Source organism: Pelmatolapia mariae, linkage group LG13 (assembly GCF_036321145.2).
Source record: "Pelmatolapia mariae isolate MD_Pm_ZW linkage group LG13, Pm_UMD_F_2, whole genome shotgun sequence".
Classification (NCBI taxonomy): domain Eukaryota; kingdom Metazoa; phylum Chordata; class Actinopteri; order Cichliformes; family Cichlidae; genus Pelmatolapia; species Pelmatolapia mariae.
This window is the reverse complement of record NC_086238.1, coordinates 3,319,386-3,342,399: the sequence shown is the minus strand read 5'-3', so window position 1 is coordinate 3,342,399 and position 23,014 is coordinate 3,319,386. Positions and strand designations below refer to the sequence as shown.

Genomic DNA, 23,014 nt, shown 5'->3' with positions numbered 1-23,014 from the left:
CTCATGTCTCGGTTATAGTGAATTTTGTTCACACCATAGATTGTAAATAAAAGATGGACCTAGTCAACATAATGTTAGCCTGTTGGCCTCTGTTTTTGCTGTTGTCATCTTGCCGTTTTCTAATTGGACTTTGACTAAGAAACTGTGGGACAGTAACTAGTAACATCACAATATAGGCCTGCTATAAAGCATACTCTGCTATATCATCCTTTTTTAATCTAGTAACAACCCTACTGTGTAATTAAATTACACAGTTGTATTCAGTACAACTATAAGCTAGCAGCTGAGATCATGAAAGTGTTTCCTGAGGTCACAGAGGGTCCTCAGAAAGAATGCACCGGCTTCACTTGGAAGCCACGCCCATAAACTATATTTTGTATAGTTTATGATTTTTTGTTAATAAGCGAATGTGCATTTGATGAGCGTTTACAGGTACCTGCAAGCATTTTTGTGGCTCACTAAGCTAATTACACCCTCAGAGAGTTGCTATGGGGGTTGACGCTTTGGATGAATAAAGTAAACTTTGAAATGTGTTAAATGCCTGCATTAATCTCAAAGATGGTTTGCTGTAACATTCTCTTCTTATGCACATAAGAGTTGTAAAACTGGACTTTGTACTAAATTACTTTGTTTCTACTCCTACTTATTAGGTGTTATATAAGTGCAATCATAATGCACACATCCAACATGTTTTAATGCGTTTTTATGCACTTCCTAATCTCTGGTTCCAGGGATTCTGCTTCAACGCTTGTATTCTGCATTAAGACTCATGCACTGGGTTAACTTGAACCCATTGTTCATAACGCTAAGTGGAATTTTGTACCGTGAACCAATGTTAAGAGTGTTCAGGTAAATATGTCTCCATGTGATTAAATTCAGCGTTGATGACCAGAGGACTCCATTCATGAGGCTTCCCCTGGCGCCACATAGAGGGCTGGGCGAACTGAAAACGGTGGGTGTGACCAAAAATACGAAAATGTATTACACTGCAAGTCTGGCAGACACTTCAGTATGAATGGTGGAGCTAGAGCGGACAAGTTTGTTTCAGCAATTAAGAAAGTTAGTGAGAGGTGAGAGAAAGATGGAAAGCGCTCAAGTGCGTTGCTGTGTGTTAGAGGATGACTTTTACACCGTACTGCAAAAGTCTGAAAGTGAAAGAAAATGTGTCAGGTCATATTGGTGCAAAAGCGCGCCTCGCAAATGTTGGCTGAATTTAAAAAAGAAACAGAAGTGCAACGTTTGCGCCTGACCGCCAGTGATGTGGGGGTAAGTCTGTCAGTTCATATTATTTTATGAATTACACGCATATAAATCAAATAAATTCACCACTTCACAGCTGTGCTCCCTTCAAAGCCCAAACGAGGAAGCAGATTATGACTTTGATGGAACTTTGCATTCACTAAAGCTGATTTTCTTTTTGCAGATTCACTGCAGTATTTCAGTAGTTTTTGCACAGACCTAGACACAGTAGAGATGCTATCCGTTTTAAGAGGTTCAGGGAGGTTTGAGGGCCGTGCAACGCTCTCTCATGCGTAATGGGCGGTTTGCACAAAGATAAAAGGAAGTATGCGGTGTCAGACAGAGATAGTAACCCGGCCTTCCTCTTCCTTTTTGTATTTTTTAAAAACGTTATTGAATGACTGGACCTGAAACGGTTTTCTTGACAGGGCTGCACCCTGTCCGCATTTTTTATGTGTTCCGTATCCAAGCGCGTCACGCGAGCTGCGCCCGGTTATTATTATCGTGAGAAACCTGCAAAGAAAAAAAAAAAATCCATGTGACTTATGTGAACGCCGTCGATCCTTTTTATAGCTCAGTCTTATCAGCGTGTGGTTGGCGAGCGTCACCTCCTGGAAAAAAGCAAACCAGAGCGCAGTGAGCGTCTCTTCATTATGAACCAAAACTGTCGTAGCGAAGGAAGCAACTGGGAGAGGTGCGTTCAGGTGCTGTCGGAAACGAGTAAAGCTACTCGGATTTGAGAACCTGAGAACACCCACCTTACCCCTACCAGAATGAATAAATAAATACACAGAATATAAGAAGTAATTTTGCAGTTCTAAATGATAAAAAGACAGCTCTGACATACAAGTATTTTGTGCTTCGCCATCAAAATAATGATAATAATCCGACCAATGTAGGATTTTTTTTTTAAACAAAACGACACTTTTATTATATGCAGTTATTTATTTTACTTGTATATGCTCTCCGTGACTCTGTTGGATCTTGTGTTTAGGTCATCCCAAAAATAAAAATCAAGTGGGAAAACGACCCTACTTCTCCATTTACGACCTCTGTAAACATTTTCCAATTGATTTAATGGTCTTGATTGCTGGTTCCTCATTTATTTCCTAATACAGCATGATGTTAATTTTTAAATTATGGTCTACCTTAAAACAATATTGACCATAAGAGGTACACTAACACTAAATGGTGGCTCTTTCCATTTTTTCTTTTTTTATTATAGGGTTATTGAGGTTGTTTGAAATCAAATACTTACTTTATGTCATTTTTCATGTGGTTTGAACACACTTATTTCCAAAAACCTCTGGCCAAGGACCTCATAATTAATAGCTGAGCAGAAGTTATTGTATAAAAAAACAAGATCAGTCTCATATTTGTGGTTATTTTGGTGCTCTTTTTTGCATCTTTGCTTTCAAATTAGGTAGGGTTAATTAGTGTTTTGCTCTTAAAGGGGGCGCTCCAGTGACAGCTTAAACAAATTTAACATGAGCAATTTGTTGGCTGAAATTTCACCACATGTTCTGCATTGATGTGAAATTTGAACAAATATTTTCCAAGCTTTGTTTTTCCCTTCTCTCGCTTTTCTCATATTTCCACTTGATTTTCCTGCATATTCAGCTTATAGAGCTAAAGAAACAGCACTCAGCTTTCTACTAACTTTCTTTTTCAGATTTTCTTTTGGCAGTTATCCTAGCACCCCCTCGTTTCTCTGCTTTTTGGACTCATTAAGAGTAAAGATGTAGACTAACTCTGGTGTAAAGCGTGTGTGAGTTTCATAATGAGTGACATGGGGTTTCCCTGTCCCTATTTTCTTCATTCATGTGGCTGGAGTCAGAGAAGTATAGAGTTGCCATCCCGGATATGAGCTGAATATTGAGTGAGTACGTTTGAAGGAGAGAGAGGAAGAGAAACTGCACATTTGTGAGAGTGAGCATGAAAAAGTATGTGTGTATGTGTGTGAGAGGCAGACAATAGGAGGAAGCCTATTTGAATATTTTATTTATACCTTTATTTAAAGACGCTTGTTCTTTGACATTATGTATTATGATCGGTGTGTTTGTTCAGCTCTCTTTGTAACAAACACAATCATGCATTTCTTCTTTGTGTTGCCTAGTGACCTGCTGTATTGTAGAAACTTCCTCTTGTCACTTGCACCATTTTGCATCCACAGTACCTAAATTGGAAGCTTAGCAGGAGGAAGTAACAGAGCTCAAACTTGTGCACTTTATATATTCAAGTCAAAAACTGAGACAAATTTGAAAGATTATATTTAAAACACACACAAAAAAATGTGTTCCTGTAATACCAATAATTTAAAGTCATGTCATTATTTATCTGCTGATGTTGTAATACTGAATGCTGAGCAAGTCAAAGGGCTGTAGGGGAAGCAGGTTTCTCAAGATGTGAAGAATAGAGCTTGTGCACCTCTCTCGCCTCTGTGCGAGAAATTCTGCAACTCAGCAAGTGGTCACGTACTTTTAATTACAATTCTCACAACAGCAGCCACACAGTGGTTTTCAATGAAGTAAAGAGTCTCTACAGTATATTTTACTGTGAATCTGTTCACAATGTGACAAAGAAAAGTGTGACTTGATGCGATAAACTTTCTTTTGCCCTCTAGGAATTACTGAATCACAGAGAAGTCACATTGTTGTGTTCATAATGACAAGAAAGGCCTCTCTTGTGTATAGCTGTGTTGTGAGTAGGTAAGCATGGAAATGAAGTCAAAGCAGGAACTGACTGATTACAGGTTGCTATGTGTGTGCTCTGCCTTCATCTAGACAGATTAGGGGAAATATAAATGCAAAGTTGCTATAGAAACACAGGCAAAAGTAGAGAAGGGCAAGAGTTGAAGTTGTGAGGGTCATTTAAGTTCAACTACATTCTTAAAGGCAGGTGAGATTCAGCTGAATTTAAAATCTGTTTGTGTGTTGAAGGAAAATACAGAACCAAGAAAGAGACAGGATCCAAATGACTGATGCAAAGTGAAACCCTACTGAAAGCCACAGGCGGGCAAATCAGTCTAACCCATGTTCATGCTGAGACTTCTTTTCAACAGCATCATAATTCATTGAGGTCAAAACCAGAAGAATTCAAAGAATCCACCACACAGTAGGTTATAAAAAAAAAGAAAGTTAAAAATAAGATTGTGTAGTGAACTGCGTTTCATTCAGCCATCCATCCTGGACAGGTTGCCAATTTATTGTTCAATCAACACACAAAGATAGACACTCATTCACATTCACATTCATAACTGCGGCCAATTTAGAACCACCAACTAACCTAGCATACATGCTTTGGAGCGTGAGATGAAACTGGAGTGCCCTGAGGCACAGGGAGAACAGTCAACTGCACAGAAAGGCCTCAACTGGTGGATTCATACCCAGGACGGCAAGAAGGAAAAAACAAACAAACACAGACACTAAGTCTGTATCTGTTTTTTTTGTTTTCATCTTAATTCATGAATTCATTTTTGGTCACTTTAGGGCCGTGGAAAGAAGCTTAAATAGCAACTTTGAAACTGTTGCCAGAATTCAGTAGACAAATTTACATTTCTAGCAGATACAGAATAACTTAATAAGATAAGATTTATGCTTCTGTGTCCAACTCTAAGAAGAATGTATTCACACTTGGGAAAATCGAAACAGTGAGCTGGAGCACTCTGACATACTCTGTAGAGATGAGGAGAACTGAAGAATCTGGTGACAGTTTTCCTTAGATTTGGTACTAGCACCTTTATGCATTGACCAGCTTACTGAGATTAGAGCATCGTAGCATACGAGCAAAACATCCACATGTACGACTCGGTTCATTGCAGGAGCTGTTACCCTCGCCTGTACTGGGTTGCGGCTAGGTTGCTTCACTTCTTTGAGCATGCAGTCAGCAGAGGACTGTAAAGGCTACTTCTGCTCTTCATGTTGCATTGAGAGATGCAAACCACAGATGGCTCATTCAAATGAAAGTAAACCATGTGTCTATTTGTGCACCGACCAAAAGCAAATGAGTAGGCAGCTTTTACATCACACACCGCAGACATACTGAAATTTCACTCGAGTCATCTCGCTGTCACATGTGTAATTTTTACTGGCTCCTAAGTGAGCCTGAATAATTGTGTCTCATTACTCGGGTTAGAAATGAAATGACTTTAAATTTCACATAGATTAATATTACAAAAAAAAACCACCTGTTAACCTGTATTTATTAGGTATTATTTATATTAGGAGAGAAAGATTAGATTCCACACAAGTCTGTATTCTGTAATTATCAATGTCATTCAAAAATCTTGTACTTATACTTATTATTTTAAAGCTCTCACTTCAGCTGTAGTAGTATCTTGTTCCTCTTCTTTTACCACCTTCGGTCTTGATGAAACCTTCTCACAACCACAGTGGATCAATTCACAGATGTAAAGCTGCTTTTCTTGACACTTTAACAGTGGATTTTCCCTCAGCAGCCACTTTCATTTCCAGCTGTAGCAGTTTCAGTGAAGAGTTTTAGGGTCTCAAAATGGTCTAAAAGGCGCAGTATGACATTTTGGATTTTTTTTTTTTTAAACTTCTTAAAAATTACAGTGGAATATACCAGCCTCATTTCTGTACATATCATAATGACTAAGTGGCGTGGAACGGCTAGGTTCCTGCTGCCCAAATTTAGTTACAGTCAAGCAGTAGAGAATCTCCAGGGTGTATTTGTCAGAAATGTAAAACCACAAAAATTACAAAGATGCAGCGTTTTGATATTAACCACCGAGATTTAGAGAGGCCTGTTACTGCGACGACCATGGTAGCTGATTATCAACCATTGCACAATTGCCTGTGCGGTCACAAAATTCGTATCTGCGATGGAATTTTGTTGGATTCATTACTAAATACGGAGTGAGGAAGTTTATGCTCATGTTTATTCAGAAACGTGAACATTTATAAAAATCACATTTCTGTAAATACAAGCAGGGACAGTGTGGAACAAAAATGTTAACGTGACACAAGCTGAGATGTTAGGGTGGTGGCTGAATAGCTAATGTTACTACCATATGCAGTATAAAACATGGACGTAGCTTCTGGATCGGAAAAATAAAGCCGATACAGCAGTTCCTTAAACCTGTATTCTATCTGGAGGCCACTAGTTGGCGATAGCTGTAGTTCTTCTTGGCCTATAGAAGTCTACAAGAAAACAACTTTCTGACTTGACCTCTGTAAAGGCGTTCCTGTTGATGGTTATGTTTATGGGCTCATTTTGTGTCATACTGAATAACAAACAAACAAACCAAAAAAGAAATAAAAGTTAAAGTCTGTTTTGTTTCGAAATACTACATTTCAATGTGAAGGATCAACTTGTGATTGACAACTCGTTAGCCAATGAGTGTGTGTTTTTTCATAGACACAGTAGCCTCTCTGCGACACATTTAATTAATTTTCAGCTCTATTTATATGGCACCAATTCACAACAACAGTCAACTGAAGGTGCTTTACATTGTAAGGTAAAGACGTGACAATATTAGAAAGCCCAACAGTCACACATCCCCCTATGAGCAAATACTTCGGGACAGTGGGAAGGAAAAACTCCCTTTAAACAGGAACTAACCCCATTAAGGGGTAGCCACCTATCATGACTGGTGATATCTTTTTCTTTTTTCATCCAAGATGGTGAGGGTGGACATTCTCATCTTGCTAGCTTATGCTAGTTTAATCAGAATCAGAATCAGGATACTTTATTGATACCTAGGCGAAATTATTTTGGTTACAGTGCTCCAGTATAAACACTAACAAAGACAGACAATACACTAAGTAAGAATTAGACACAATATATATAGTGACTTATATACATATAAGTCACTATATATTAATAGCTGAGTAAGAAGAAGGGCGTGTGCAAAAAGGGTGTAGCTATTACAGTATACAGTGTGTTAAGCCAAGTCTTTAAGGGCCTTCTCTAAATTGGAAGTCTTTTCTCTCTTCATCTGAAAAGGGCGATTACATCATTTCCATATTGCTTTGTCATTCTATGGTAATCTCTTTGAATGCAAACAGGTACTTCCATACCTGCGGCTCACTGCCTTATCAATGAATTGGAGCTGCACCAATTGCAATCTTCCATGTGTAGTTTTTGCTGTGCTTCTGAGTGTCCTTCTTTGGCATGTGAAGATAGAAGATAGGACACCTGTAGGTGTGCTAGCTGCGCCTGTTAGTCCTGGAAGAACAGCAGGCCTGGTACATACGGAGTCTACCTGCAAAACCCCCCACAAAAACCCCAAATATCATTGCATTTTCACAATCAAAAGATATCAAAAGCATTAGCTCTGGTGACAAACATAGGACTGAATCCCGCCCACCTCCCTCTAACTCCCTTGTTGCAGGTACCAGGTCTATCAACTTCTTTTTCTTTAATGCTGGATGTTCTTTTTGATATAGTAGCAACAAAGTTAATAAAGTTAAACAAAAAAAGTTATGTCTTTACTTTTCTGTACAATAAGAAAGCTATGCAAATATGTCTGAGCACTGATGAAGTAGATGAATTTAAAGATACAGAATAACAAACATTTTTTTCTTTCAAATGAAATGAAATGTGCTAAAAGCTCTCAGAGCTGTTTGGCACCAGATTTTCAAGTCTGCAGCATCAGTGATTCTTGCTATGCTGTGAAGATGCTGGCTGAGACGATACTTGAGTCTTCTGTGTCATTGGAGTCTCTTTTTACTTTAAGCCTTTGTACCTGGTAATTGTGTGAATTTTGTTCTTCACCACAGCCTGGTAATGCAAACACATTCGCAGTCACTCACGTAAGTCACAGCCATGGGACAGCAGCACTTCCTCTTCTGTCACCATCAAGCCTCGATTTTGACATAATGGCCTCAGGCGGCCTAAAACACTCTTATCTCTCTCATCTCAGCTTTTCAGGAACTAAAAAAGAAGCCTTGTTTGCAGCTTGATGGGAGTTGTTTTACACATTTCTGATTAACCAATGGGCTTTGACCATGTGAGATGTTGAAAAAGAACACCTTTTTAAACAAGGAAAACCACAAATTTTGTTTCATGGAAAATTCGCATGATAAGAACGAGATATCCTGCCTTGGAGAGCTTAAAATAAAGCTTTTCTTTATCCACTGATTCACGTGTAAAAGTGTTAAGACTTTTGTGAAGGTGTTTGTGCACACTGTGAGTGAGTGGGTGCACTGTATGTGCATACCTGTTGCTCCTGTGGCCAGATTTAACCTTTTATCCTTTCTTAGCTAAAAGTGAAAGTACAGTTGCTTTGGAGACAGCCTAACATGTGAGCAGCAGTTCTGTCTTATTCTGTCCAATCTTACAAACTCAGAACCTGAGATATATTCTTTGATAGTTGCCTTACTTTACCTCTAAGCAGGGTGGGTAGGCTGTTTTCATTCCTTTCTGTTTCTCAGAAAGTTTCAGATATGGCTGCACAGAGCTTCCTCCGTGCAGAAATCACACTGTGATTTTGTCACTGAGTGACAGCTAGAATTTCAACCAGTAGTTTATGTTTTTTTATGGCTTTTTTGGGGGGGATTAGTGTCAAGCATTTCAAGATATTGTATTGTATTTATTACACAGAAGAAATCTCTTGCAGAGCATTCAAAGGGCCAGGGTTGTGTTAAGTTGATGTTTCTAGAAGTATGCATAGTAGTTATAAAAGAAGGACTTTACAGGTTTTAGTGGAAGCAGGGAAAAGAAAAAAGAGCAGAAGGAAGCAGAATGCAATGTATGCAGTTTTTTAACATTTATTAATAGTTTGATATTGACACTGAAATGTTGAGTCTGATTGTTTAACTAATTTTAGGGAAGACCGAGCAATGCGTGTGAAGGGTGCATGCTTCTAGACCTGCAGTTCTGTATATTAGCTGGACCACCTGTAACTTTTAAACTTAATGTTTTCATCCTGCCTGAGAATCTGCAGTAACTTTAGCCCTAGCAACAGCATATCATTTGCATATCTTAACAGGAAACACTCCCATGTCTGATATCAGCACTTGTACTTAGAAACAAATTCTCTTCCTCAACTAAGAATTGTTCTTGTAAGAGTGGTCTCTCAAACCCATAATAGGCAGGTATTTTTGGCCAGCCACGCTAGTTTACAGTTACAGGGTTTCCAGTAAGCTGCTGCTCTATGAAGCTGAGAAGATGGAGAATGTGTGACAGTTCTTGGGTAGTCGGCACTGAGGGTTTAACTGTCTCACACTGTGCAACTTATTGATAACTAACCGTTGCCACAAGTGCACTGTTCACTACTACTGTGGTGTTTTTAGTCAGAGCTACTGGTTTCCAGTAAAGAACTGCACCTAGTGGCTTTACAGGAGAGGAAGTGGTAGTGGCAGAGCCTGAAAGTGCATTCAGAAAAGGATGAAAACAGTCTTCACTTGTCGGTTACTTATCTTTTCATGCAAAATTTTTGCAGAATGTGCATTTACATATTTGCCTTTTATTTCATTGAGCTGATGATACTGCAGCTTCCTGAAATGTGAACAGAGTGAAAAAGGGTCAAAGGTCAAAGCCATAGCACTGCAATGAAGAGGACACGTGCATGTGCACTTGCTGACTTACTTCTCGTGCGTCATGCTTAAAAACTGAGGTGGTATACTGTATTTATACTGTATTTGTTTGTTGGTGGTTTGTGTTGAAGTGGTTGAAGATTGTTTTTAACAGTAAACCTGACAGTTTTACGATTTAGACACTAGGAAGTGTCTACAGCACACATACGACGTTTTACTTTTTGAATGGAGGTGGAGCGTTGAATCAAGAGTTATACACAGAGTTATATCGCCACCTAGTGGAAAAGCACTGACATGACACCCAACATATAAATCAGCTTACTGTCTGTACACTGTAGTTCTCGGGGTTTTCGGGATGTTAATATGCGAATATTTATATCGTTTATATAGAAATATTAAGAAAGGCACATTTCCAGCATTCTGTTTAATGCTAGGAAGTGGCTGATGAAAATTAAAAATGTACACACCATCAAATTGTGAGCATAATAAGTTTGCTAAAACAGAGGTGATTTTATTGTTGTACACTAGGTCATTTTTCACACCAAATTTTTTTTAAAAAAACTGTCTTTTGGACCTTACAAATTGATTAAATAAATAGCAAAACATTTATTGATTAATTGATGAAAACTGAAAATTGGCACAAGCCCTTCCCTTCATCTTTTCTGAGCCTTCAGGGTCTGTCAAACCTTCATCTTTAGGCATACAACTACACCACCACTCTGTCTCCACCTGCTGGTAGAGTTGGAGGCAAACAGCATTCTTTAATTTATGTGTTTTACTGCTGTTTACTTACTTGCAGTCGTTTAAGGAAATATGTATTCAACACTTCTACCTCAATATTTCACTGATTTCAACTTAATACTTAGGAAGTAAATTAATTCATCTGAGTCACAACCAAGACTGTGCATCAGTTGCTAATTTCCACAAACTAGTTTAACTTGCTAAACTAGTTTATAGAAAACATTTTCATAGTAATTAATAAGCAATGAAAAATAAGTAAAAAAAAAAAAAAGCTGCACCATGGTGGTGTGGTTGTTAATTTGGTTAACGAGTGACTCTAAATTGCCCACAGGTGTAAATATGAGTACGGGTGGTGGTCTGTCACCTTGTGTTAGCCCCGCATCAGATTGGCGACCTGTCCAGGGTGTACCCCGCCTCTCGCCCTGTGGTAGCTGGGATAGCCTCCAGTCCCTCTGTGACAAACAGAAGAGAATGGATGGACAGGTAGTAAGAAAACACTCAGTCTAACTGACAACAACCCTGAGACATGGCAGAATTGACCGATTTTTGGATAAGATAAGATAACCTTTATTAGTCCCACGCGTGGGAAATTTGTTGGGTTAAGGCTGCCGACCTCTGCCAGCGCCATCTTACCCTTCCGACCATACATACATTACAACATCACATGGGGAAGACAGGTCAGAGAGGTATAACAATGGAAAATGCACAACATGAGGAAAGACGAGGAGAAAAAATAACTCCCCCCAGACTGAGCTCCAACAGGGAGATCAGTTTGAGAATAGAAAAAAAACACACCTCAGCACATGAATCAGCACATCTCACTACATAGAAGGCATAAGCTTCGAAGGCGTTTGGAGGGGGTGGGGGGGTGAGTGTAGGTCTGTGTCAGTGTACATGCATATGTGTGTGCGTGAGTGTGTGTGTGTTTCGTGTTCAGCCGAGAGAAAGTGTCCCTTCACCCGGTTAGGCAAAAGTCAACAGTCTTCGGTCGACGCGGGTAACCTTGAAGGAGGAGGGAGAAAGTCACAACACAGTCTTGTTATCTAAGGGAGAATTGTTATTCCCGTCAGCTTTTGCCTTGAGCATCCAGCTGGCGCCAGGGAGGCCGCATGAGATGAAGATGGTAGCTGTTTTGGTTAGTGCGAACAAACTGCATCCAGTTTTACAGTTGGTCTAATGTCCGTCACTGGTCACCAGGTTCTTATCTGATGTTGCAGGTTATTTAAGAGCCGTGCAGCAAGAACAGAGAAAGCCTGGTGACCTTTTAATTTTTTTTACACCAGAGGGGGCACTGTGGGCTCCAACGGCAGCAAGAGTATGAAACCGTGACTAACATGGAAATCTTGGTTTATGACACATCTAACAACACATTGCACAACACCTTATTTCTTTGCCTTTATCACACAGTTTCATGTTTACTCCAGAACCCGCTTGTAAAGGCCCACTTCATTAGTTACACCTTGCTAATGCTACGTTGGAAACCATTTACCTTCAGAACTGCCTGAAATCTTCGTGGCATGGATTCATCAAAATGCTGGAAATATTCCTCTGAGATTTTGGTTTATATTGACATGATGAAATTACACACTTGCTGCAGATTTGTCATCTGTACATCCATAATGCAGATCTCTTGTGCCACCACATCCCAGAGGTGAGTTTAAGGGGATTTGAGTTTTGTGACACGGTATGTTATCCTGCTGGAGTCAGCTGTCAGGAGAGGGTACACTGTGATTACTTAAGAGATGGACATGGTCAGCAACGTTACTCAAGTAGGCTGTGGTATTTAAATGATGCCCAATTGGTACTAAGGGGGTCCAATTTTTCCAAAATTCCAAATTCTTACCCTGCAATCTAAATGTCACAGTACAAACCAAGACTCATCAGGTCAGGTAACATTTTTCCAGTCTCCTATTGTCCAACTTTGGTGAGACTATGTGAATTGTAGCATCAGTTTTCAGTTCTTAGCTAACAGGAGAATCACCTGCAGTGGTGTTCTGCTTCTGAAGAGTATCTGCTTCAAGGTACTGTTGCCTTCTTATTGACTCAAAGCAGTCAGGCCATTCTCTTCTGAACTCTGCCATCAACTGTGCATTTTCACCCAGAGAACTGCTGCACTCTGGATACTTTCAGGATACCTCTTTCAGACTATTCACTGTAAACCCAGAGATGGTTGTGTGGGAAAATGAGTTTCTGAAACCAGCCTGTCTAGCATCAACAACTGTGTGACTTTTAAAGTCACTTAAATCACATTTCTTTGATATTTCATTTGAACTTCAGCAGGTCATCCTGACCATGTCTACATGGCTAGATGCACTGGGTGGCTGCTATATGTTTGACTGATTAGAGTTTTTTGTTAATGAGCAATTAAATAGGTGTACATAATGAAGTGGCTGGTGAGTGTATATCCATGCCATATTGAAGCTGCTATTATTTTTTTTTTAATAATTCTATATTTAATATCTGCAAAGAGGTATTGTCAGTTTGTAATTACTGTTAATTGTGAATATCTCACAAACAACTACAGTTTACACACATGAAATACCAGAGATAGAAATGACTCATAGATCCTAGTTAATGTGGGGTTAGTATCAGCAGAGGGCAGTGTTTTCCACATCATCCCAATCAACTGAGCATCTGTGTGTTGGACTTCAGGCGGGGTAGATTTGTGCCCTCCAGCACAGCAACCCTGGGTTCTTTGAAGCTCTGGTATCTCCAGAGGTTAGACACTGAAACCACACCCCCTGGGGGATGAATAGACTGAGTGGTTGGCGAGTGTCAGCTGGAGGTATTGATTGGCATATTTAAAGGCAACAATAGAGGAGAGCAGTGAGAAACAGTCGTGTTCTGGTTCACACAGTGGATCGGGTCAATTGAGGGAGCTGTGACGATGTGTTAGACTAATTCCATGCGTGTGTGTGTGGATATGTGTGGATCCTTTTTAATGAATATTGATTGAGCTGCAGTTGAAGTTTGCATTGGACAAAGAGGCAACTGCACCTCTTTAGTTCTCCATTCATTTCTTAATACACTCTGTAAAGGAAACCCACCTCTACCTAAACAAAAAAGAAAAGAATCTGTGTGACAAACTCTCCTTATATGCAGAACTATAATCTATATGTAACTTCCATTAACATGAAATCGATTCCCGCAGTACTACACTTCACATAGAAATAGAATAAACAATAGTAAATAGTAAACTGGGATGCCTTGACTTGTTCTCCTAAATCTTCTGGGATGTTTTTGTCTCGACCATTCTGAATGTACCATAAATTGTGTATAACAGTTTTGAATACCCAGGCCTCAATTCTTTCAGTATCTGCAAACTACTGTAGCTTACAAACTCCCAAAACTAGACTGAAATGCTATTATTGCTGCAATTTTTTCTAACTAGCAAAGATCATGAAGCATCTGTGTGTTGTTTTTATTATTAGACTCACAACCAGACTTCCAAGAAGACACGGGAAAGTGATTTTAAGCCTGACATGGGATGAAAAGACTGTGACAGATATGTAGGAACATGTAAAACAATATCAAAGGCCATCTACTCAACTTTTTATGGTCCTGTGACAAAACTCAGGACTTCTGGACTGCCTGGAATATTTGAAAAACCAAAAAGCAATTTCAGAATAGGATATGAACTGTTTCACAAAGGTTATGCATTTAGACATATTTCCATTGAAAACAGCATTATACTAGGCATAGCCTTTAGCAAAAAGGAGTCATTCGATAACCTTTTCACATTTCTTATAGATGGATAAAAATAGGGCAGTCTATAATAAACAACAAATAAACAACACAGTTAACATTACAAATGCCACAGGCACCTTATATGATGAGGTAGTAACAGTGACAAAAAAAGAAAAAAAGTAAGACTGACAGTGCATACGAGAGAAGTGTAAATTGCATTAACAAATAACAGGTACACTATAAATCCTAGAAAAGCAGCTGCATGAAGATCCCAAACACAAAAATATATTTGGGATCTTATCCCTGGCAGGTGTGCATCACCTATCACAGTAAGAAGAGTATAGAGAACCGTAGGAAGGGTTTCCTGAAGCGTTCTTTGTGAGGTTGAGTCAGTCTGAGGGAGAGGAAGTGGTGTGGAAGTGTGGAGTGGAGAGGGTGTGATGGGTTGTCCACGATGGAGAGCAGTTTGTTCATTGACCTCATGTACCTCACTGACTCAAAATGCCATCAAATTCTGAGTAATGATGCTTCCGGGCTTCTCTGGAAGCTGATGATGCCCACCCCTAGCAGACAACAGCAAAATAAATGACACTGGCAACCACAGACTGACAGAAGATCTTATGTTTCTATGCAGCACTTGGGTGGAGCCATTATATTCTTGGGTTTTATATCTGATAGCCTCTAGTGACCACAATAACGTTTTCACATCTGATGCAATTTGTTGTTGTTGTTTTTTTCTTCTTCTTTGGCACGTACATTCACAGATCTTCACCGTGATCTTGCCAAAGCTCTTTTTGGCTCTTTTCATAGACTAAATTTGACAAAATTTCACACAGGTACATTAAAATGAAAAAAACTGAGTGAATTTTTTATGTCCAAATTGTCAAAAGTCAAATGTTGAAACTGCACCGGAAGGCACTTTCAAACTGTGTGAAACTGTGCTCTCATTGGAAATAACATGAACTGAAGCAGACAGCAGCTGTGGCTGTTCTTAGAAAGCAGGAATTAAAAAAATCGTGTTAAGTCTGCAGACACAAAAATGCTTAATGGTCCTAAATTTTAAAATTAAGTCTAAACTAACTATAATTTTTGGCACTTACCTAAGGAGAAGAATACAGTAGGGATTTGGGGGCAAATGCCTCAACAAAGTGACTAGTTGAATTACAGGTGGCAGAAGTTATAAGTACACTCATCATGGGGATGCATATCATGGTAACTTTGGACTAAGTGTATCTAAGCCTCTGAACAGTGTTAATTTTGACAGCAAATTTAGATCTAAAAAAAGTTTGTTCTGTAAAAGTTTGTGTTTTTAATGGTGAAAGTTGTGCCGCGCAAGTGGTTTTTTTTTTTTTTTTTTGACGTCAAATCCAAAATGTCCCAGGCGTTGATATTTTGATGCATTTTCACGAGATACAGGGATACTGGGAGCAGGTTGAAGCCCTCCCACCACACCCAACACCATGCTGTTTGTCAGGGGCAGCTGAAATGTGTGCATCTAGGGTCTGATTGGATCTGACAGATGAAATTGTCAATACATTTCATCCTTGTTATTGTCCTTGTGCATTAAATTTTATTTCGTTATCATCTTGTTTTTGTCAGGGCAAAAATGACGGTCATTGACGAAAACATAACAAAAATCATTGGTCACCAAAATGAACACTACTTCTGACCACACCTGTACTTTAAAACATTTCCATTTTTGACTCCATGTCACTAGTTTTCATTGTCATGTGTCTATTTCATACAGTAAAGTAGTCTAAGATCAGAGGTGGCACATTTTCTTCACATGCATGCTATTGTTTCTAATTTTAACATTTCAAAACAAATTACATTTTAATTGGCATTAATTAGAAAGATATCACTTTATATAAAGAAGCAGCTTCTGTTTACGTATAACTTTCCACACTGTAGCAGGCGGAGGAGTCTGGATTTAGTTTATGTTTTGGTTTGACTGGGCGGTGATTTGGAGACACAGCCTGTCTTAAAGTGTTATTTTGGAGACAAATGTGAAAGTCAGACACAGAGTGACCTGGAAACTTTGGCTTTCATTTGTTTCCAGTCAGAAAATGGAACGTAGGAGACGCCTCCAGTGTTGTCTGGATGGCTTGTACTCAGACCTTTGAGTGAGAACAGAAAGTGAATAGGCCTATAGCCAGATGTTGATGAAACATTATAGTGTGGTCTTTTGCTTCTTTCCTTTGACATGGGCTACCTTTAATGACCAATAATTTTCCACAATTTTAACTGAAGAGTTACACTTGGTAAGTCCCAGTTCCTAAATAACTTACCTAATTTGTAATTGTTATTTGTTTGTGATTTTTTTTTTCTTGCTAAACTGATAAAAATCTGTAAGTTTATAGTAGTACATACATTAATCAGCTGCCAAAATGTTAAACGTCTGGGACATGTCAAGTATTAGATAAATGTGTTTAAATGACTTTGAGTTTTTATGGGACTGAGTCACTAATGGACCTGTGATATAGACACAGACATAGCCTTGGTGGTCTCACTCAGAGCAGACACATTTTCTTTGTCTCACTGCCACAGATGCTCAATCCATTGGACCACACACACAGACACACAACATCCAGGGATATGCACATTACTTCCCACAATCACATGCAAAATCTTAGGATGCAGACATTGGGACTCCACATTGACTCTCTTACAGACAAATAGTCTGTAGTGTTTGTGAGGGAATTGTGCCTCCTCACACTTCTATGCCTGTTCATATGTCTTTGAATGCTAATCAGGAGCACAATGGGATCTAAGACCACCTGGAAACTAATAGTGTTTAGGCTCAAGAGGGGTTGAGTCATAGCCCTGTTCCCTCTGAGTCATAACCCTGGACTGGCCCAGTCTGAATAAGCAGGAGAGGAGACCAAAGGCTGGGGGTGAGATTGTGGGAATTGTATAAGGAAAGAAAATTAAAGGGAGACAGGGAATTAATTTATTTATTATTTTAAATTAAACATAAATCCAAGGCAATCACATGTTTTTGTGTAGATTGTCTTGGTGGTCATTTTTGAGGCTCTTGTGGGTACGTGTTGTTAAATTCACATATTCTTAAATTGCTGAGATCATTGTCATACTGGAGGTTTGGTCCACTTACAGCAGTGAGTTTTTGCTGCGCTTTTAGCAGTCAGTCTGGCAGTATTTTGCTTGCACAAGGAACATCCGTCCATAAATCCATCCGTCCATTGCAAGAAAAAAGTTAAAAACTGGAGTCCTGTGATGTGCAAGCTTTTTTGATGATAAGATTTCTACCTGTGCACGTTTAACTTCATGTGACTAACGTGTGTAGGTGTAACAGTGATTTACTGTATTTCGTAGTGATGGTGAAAGCTAAAAGAATCGGTATGCCTTACCCAAGGAGTCCCATAAAATCCGAATTTTAAACAAACAAAACAAGTGACTACCATACTGATACATAGTGTTTATTTGATTCTGTTCATACTTATGATAAATGAATGCAGCGTGACAGTAACAGAAAAAGTGAGATACAGTAAATGGCTGTGTGGGTGCTGGATTATTCCCACTTGTAAAATCTCTGAGCCCTTCTGCCTAACAGTGTTTCCATGCAAAACATTACCAGACAAATTGTTCCACTTACGTCAGCGCCGCCACTGCAGCGACCAATAATGGCAAATTCATGGTGTAGAGGACAGAGGAGGGAGTGTTTTTTTGACAAGATGGAAAAGTATTGGCAGAGAGATGACATGATGGAAATCCTAAGGTGAGATCAAATATCTTTTTTTCACATAGTTTAAGTAAGTGCAACAACATTTCAACTTTTATTGGCTCTTAAAGGCCAAGACAAATAAAAAGTGCCATTAAAGGGATCCCATTAGGTTTTTCTGTTAAGGAAATCCATTGTTACAGCAGTGGATGGTCATATTACACATAGCCACATGTGTATTAATGTATGTGCAAAGCTCAGGCTCTAAACACTCCTTTTTTTCTATTCTTTACTCTCCGTGATGTCACAGAGAGTTGATATCTTTTATTTGGCCATCTCACGCACACAGCTCTGGCTGTTGGCACAGAAGCACCACCAACTTGCGGTTCAAACCTCAAGTGCCAGGAGCATCCAGTCAGAAGAAATCTGACTTCACCAACTTGATCTTCAGCCTCATGAGCAGGTCTCACTGTTGGTTATTGCTCCACGTACCACTGAGCATTAAACACATCCCCAATATTCAACAGTTTTTTTTCACATGCTACCTGCAAAGTTAAGCTTTCGTGTGAATTTTTAAAATACTTTATACAAACATACTTCAGTTTGTAGTGTTAGTGGTTGTTTTAGCAACATTAAAAAAGCTGACTAGGTGGAAAAAACTGGAGTATAAGTGTGTGGCACCAGTTTAAAGGTTGTTTACTAACATTTAAGATATACTATTAAGTTTTTTTTAGATTAACAAATGTGTTAGGATAGCAACCTTTCATTTAAATAGGAGTTGGTGACACAGTTAATGTACTGCTGTCAAGAGAACACAGAGAATGACATCCTGCCTTTTTTTTTTAGATCAATTAATTGTTCTTATACGGTTAAGGCAACTAAATATTTATACATATAGGGTTAAAGCAACTAAACACTTGGTCAGTATACCGCTAACAATCAAGATTTCATCCTGCTTTAGATTTATGAAAAGGCAGAGTTTTGCAAATGTAATGCAACAGCCATCAAAACTGAAAATTACGGTGTTACACAGTCATGTTTGCACAAGATGCAATCTGCAATGCTGGTTTCATGCATTTCAGGCCCACCAAGCCACTGATAAAAATGAAGATAAAATGCCTTGAACTTTCAGAAATACTACAACAGCAACGCAGTCAAAAAGCCCATCTGAGCATATAAACAGCATAGGTCATAATTTGGTTGTAAATTTCACCATGGGCTATTTGAAAGGCACAACACTGGTGCCTTTTAAAGGAAAGAAAATGGGAAAAGATGGATTTGTGTTCTATTTCACTGTCTCAGATTTGTTTAGGAAAGTCATGGGACATTTCAACTGATCAAGCCAGAGATTGGGAGCTTTTTAGGTACTGGAAAACAGGCCTATTCACTGGTGGATTGGAAGAGTTTGTTTGCTAATTACTTCAAATCAGCAAAGTATAATTATGTTAAAGGTGTCAGTACACAACTACAACATATACTGTAGACAAAGATGACAGTACCATACTATTATGTCTTCAGGTGATAATTCATAAAGACTTGCTTTTTTTTAAACTATAACCTAACATTCAAAGAGTAGCAGGAAATGTGGAAAAAACCATTGTCTTTATGGTATGGTAGAATGTTTAGTGCCATATCCCAGCTGTACAACACGTATTTGATTCCCACACGGACACTAAAGATAGACTGCCATGCTATTCATTCTGATAATATGTGTAATGGCTCCTTGACTCATCTATAGACTCAATCTCCCACAATCCTCCCACAATGAGCACTCTGCTGAGCCAGCATTTCTCAACGTCTTACTTTCTCTCTTGATTTCTGTGCATGTACTCAGCAGAGCTACGTGGCAGTCAAGTAAACAGGCTTGTTTTTCTGTTTTGGAACACCTAAGCTAATTTCTTGGTAACTGTTTTACTAAAGCTGTTGAAAACAACCTAATTAAAAAAAATATATATATATATATATATATTTATATATATATATATTTATTTTTAATCCTTATTCTGTGTGTGTACGTGTGTTTGTGTGTGTGTGTGTTTGTGTGCTGTACTGTGACGTCTTGAACTTTCTTGATAAAGCAGATAAAGTTTCAGTTTCTGTGGATTTTTGTTTTCTTTGCATGTTTATCTGTGGCAGCTGTTCATATTGACTGCCTGGTTATTTCTTTTTTTTTAATCCATCATTTTCAGGGTGAATTTTACCCCAGAGACAGTTGGCACGTAGGGAAAGTCTTTCTCTGTAAGTTTAATGATGATCACATTATTTGGAGTTTGTTAGAAAGTCATAGCTCATTGCACGTCTTTGTTAACTCAGAGGAGTTTGTAGATTTTTACAGGGTAATGGCTTCCCAGCTTCTTCTGGGTTGTGAGATTATTTGTTATGGCAAGGTTTAAGAGTGGTTCCCAATTAGCTGATCTACTTTTATTCACACTAGAATGCCTTGGCATTTCGAAATGGCTTGAATTCTTGAATTCTAGGTCAAGATTATTTGTAAAGCACTTTTACCAAGGCTGACCAAAGTGCTTCACAGGCAGCCAGTATAAAATAATATTAATATTAATGACAAGAATGATAACTATACGATATCAAGGCTTAGTTTAGCTTAGCTTAGCTTGAATTAAAGGCCAGAGAGCAGAACAGAGTCTTGAGCAAAGACTTAAAAATAGAAACAGTTCTATTATCAAATGGTAAGGTATTCCAACGACACGGGGCAACAACTTAAAATAACTTAAAAAGCTCGGCCACCTCTGTTTTTAAGTCTAGATCTTAGAATATTGAGGATCAGCTGATTACCATACCTCATGGCTCTTACAGGAGTGTGTTCATTAATAAGCCAATCAAGAGAAACAATCAATAAACCTTAATATTAATCCTAAAATTAGCAAGGAGCTAATGAGTGCAGCTAAAACTAGCGTAATACGTTCATGTTTTCCCGTCCCAGTTAAAGTCAAGAAGCGTTTTCTACTAGCTGAAGCTAACGAAGTGATGACTGTGGTAAACCTACATAGAAAGGATTACAATAATCTAGTCATGTCATGATAAGAGCATGCATAACTCTATCAAAGTCATTATAAGAAAGGTGATACTTTGATTTTCTGTTGGGCTCCACATGGTTTCTGTTTGGACAGCTTACATTATGCATTTTGCTGACTTCTCAAATGAAACAATAGCTAGTCAGGTAGCAACTGGTGGGCTTATTTTACTTTAAGTCACAAAAATGATGACTGATTTCCACTTATGCTGACACACACTGCCCATTTAACCTCACATGACTCATTTCTGCAGCCGCCTTTGTAAATGTGATTTACAGTGGCATGGCAGAAAGTCAAGGGGTTGGCAATTTGGGGGAATCTGTAGGGTGCTTACTCGGGTTACGGCTTTCCCAGTTCATATATTTGAAATGCTATTTGATGACCAATCCTTAAAGTGCTATAAACATGGTTTTAACACTTGATTGTTCTTCTAGTAAGCCTTACTTCAAAAACCAGTTCATGCCCCCACATTTATAGGTATGGACACAAAATAAACAGATCTAAACACAAAGCAGCACGAGCATAAGCATATTCTTTTTTCTTTGTCTATTTTCCACATAAAAATGATATTATTTCAGTTTACGTTCACTCTTTTATTTTCCCTGGTCATTCACACCCCACTTGCAGTGGCTTTATTCCCCACTTATTGGACGTGATATACACTTTTACACACACTGTCTTAATTTAAGATTATTAGCATTGTACATACATCAGCACTGTTGTATTAAGCACTAACAAGATGAAGTTGACATGTAGCCTAGCTTTTAGCTAAATAGTACATGGCTATATGGTCTTAGGCCTTACAACTTTAGCATGTTTCGCTCATCAATTGAAATGGCTGTACTGAGACGATCTGGTTCTGTTGCTTCATTTGTAAAAACAGAAAGCGATTGAAGTTTCACAGAGCAGCTAAGTTTCCTATCTCCTTTTTAATAATCTGCCGTAACTGAAGCATGTGCTAATGCATGCCGAATGGTCTTCTACCAGAGATTACCATATAGAGCCTGCATTGTAGCGGTAATGCTGCAAAACTGTCATATCCTGTTCATCAGCAATATACAGTAATTAACCAGCCTGAACTACAGTAGCATCCGGTGTAATCTTCTGCTACTGCCAGTATGACTATGCACAATTTGCATGAGACATCATGCCCAAGTCTATACTTGTCTCTGTCTATGGGTATATAATAGGGGTATGTGTGTGTGTGTGTGTGTAAGTGTGTTGGGAAAAGTGTGGGAACTGCAGAGGAGGAAACGTGTATTTACGAAGTTGGCTCAGAGTTCCCATGAATTCCTCTGGATAGGAGATGGAGCTGGACGTGGGGGGTTGTATTACAATAACCCCAGAGACAGACTGATTCATAATGTCAGTGCAAACTGTAATGGAGTATGTCGGGCGAAAAGTTACTGTAGATGCGTAGATGGATATAAAAAGCAAAGAATTAGCAATAGGGTGATATACTTTCAGAATGATCCAGTAATTTTTTTCCCACTTTATATTTTGTATTAATGCTCTGTTAATATGTATTAATGCCAGGCAAGGTGACAAGTTTCTAAATGTCACCAAAAGTGCTGGTCAAGATAAAAATGCAAATGCTTAAGGGCTCTGATAAATAAAACACATTCACGTGAAATAAAGCCATTTCAATAAAAGCAATGATAGAGGATTTAAAAGAAATCACACCAAGTGGCTTAAAGCTTGTGCCCAGCCTTGTTTGTTTCCGCTGAGGTTATTGCTATTGTGATTCATCGGTCATTACAGTTCATCAAACTTATTGTCCTAAAGTTGCACTTTCACCATCAGTCTTATTCCCAGTTTTGACCTCAGAGATCTACCAACTGAGTTTCACTTGTGCAATTATATATAGCTTGTACATTGATGCTGCACTTGCAGACACTTCCTAAATCACAGAAGCTTTTGCTTAGATTGGATGCAGCGAGTGGCTGTGGTAACTGGGCATTTAAGGATTAAACATTTTTGAGAAATGCTCTAATCTTGTCACCTTGTCAAACCTGAAGAAAAAGCCTATAAATAACTTTGAAGTTAACAAGTTTTACATGTTTATAAGACATAAAAATATGGTTGTTGGTGACTACATACACTCACCGGCCACTTAATTAGTTATACATTGCTAC

At 38.7% G+C, this 23,014-nt stretch overlaps 1 long non-coding RNA gene across 2 annotated transcripts in view; it reads left to right on the top strand.

The window, feature by feature from the left end:
- The first annotated feature begins 1,005 nt into the window (after positions 1 to 1,005).
- The window catches only part of LOC134640033 (uncharacterized), a 77,849-nt gene continuing 55,840 nt past the window's right edge, over positions 1,006 to 23,014 (top strand). For both annotated transcript variants that reach the window (XR_010095397.1, XR_010095396.1), the window contains exon 1: positions 1,006 to 1,266. This is a non-coding gene — a long non-coding RNA (uncharacterized LOC134640033). The remainder of the gene's footprint in view (positions 1,267 to 23,014) is intronic.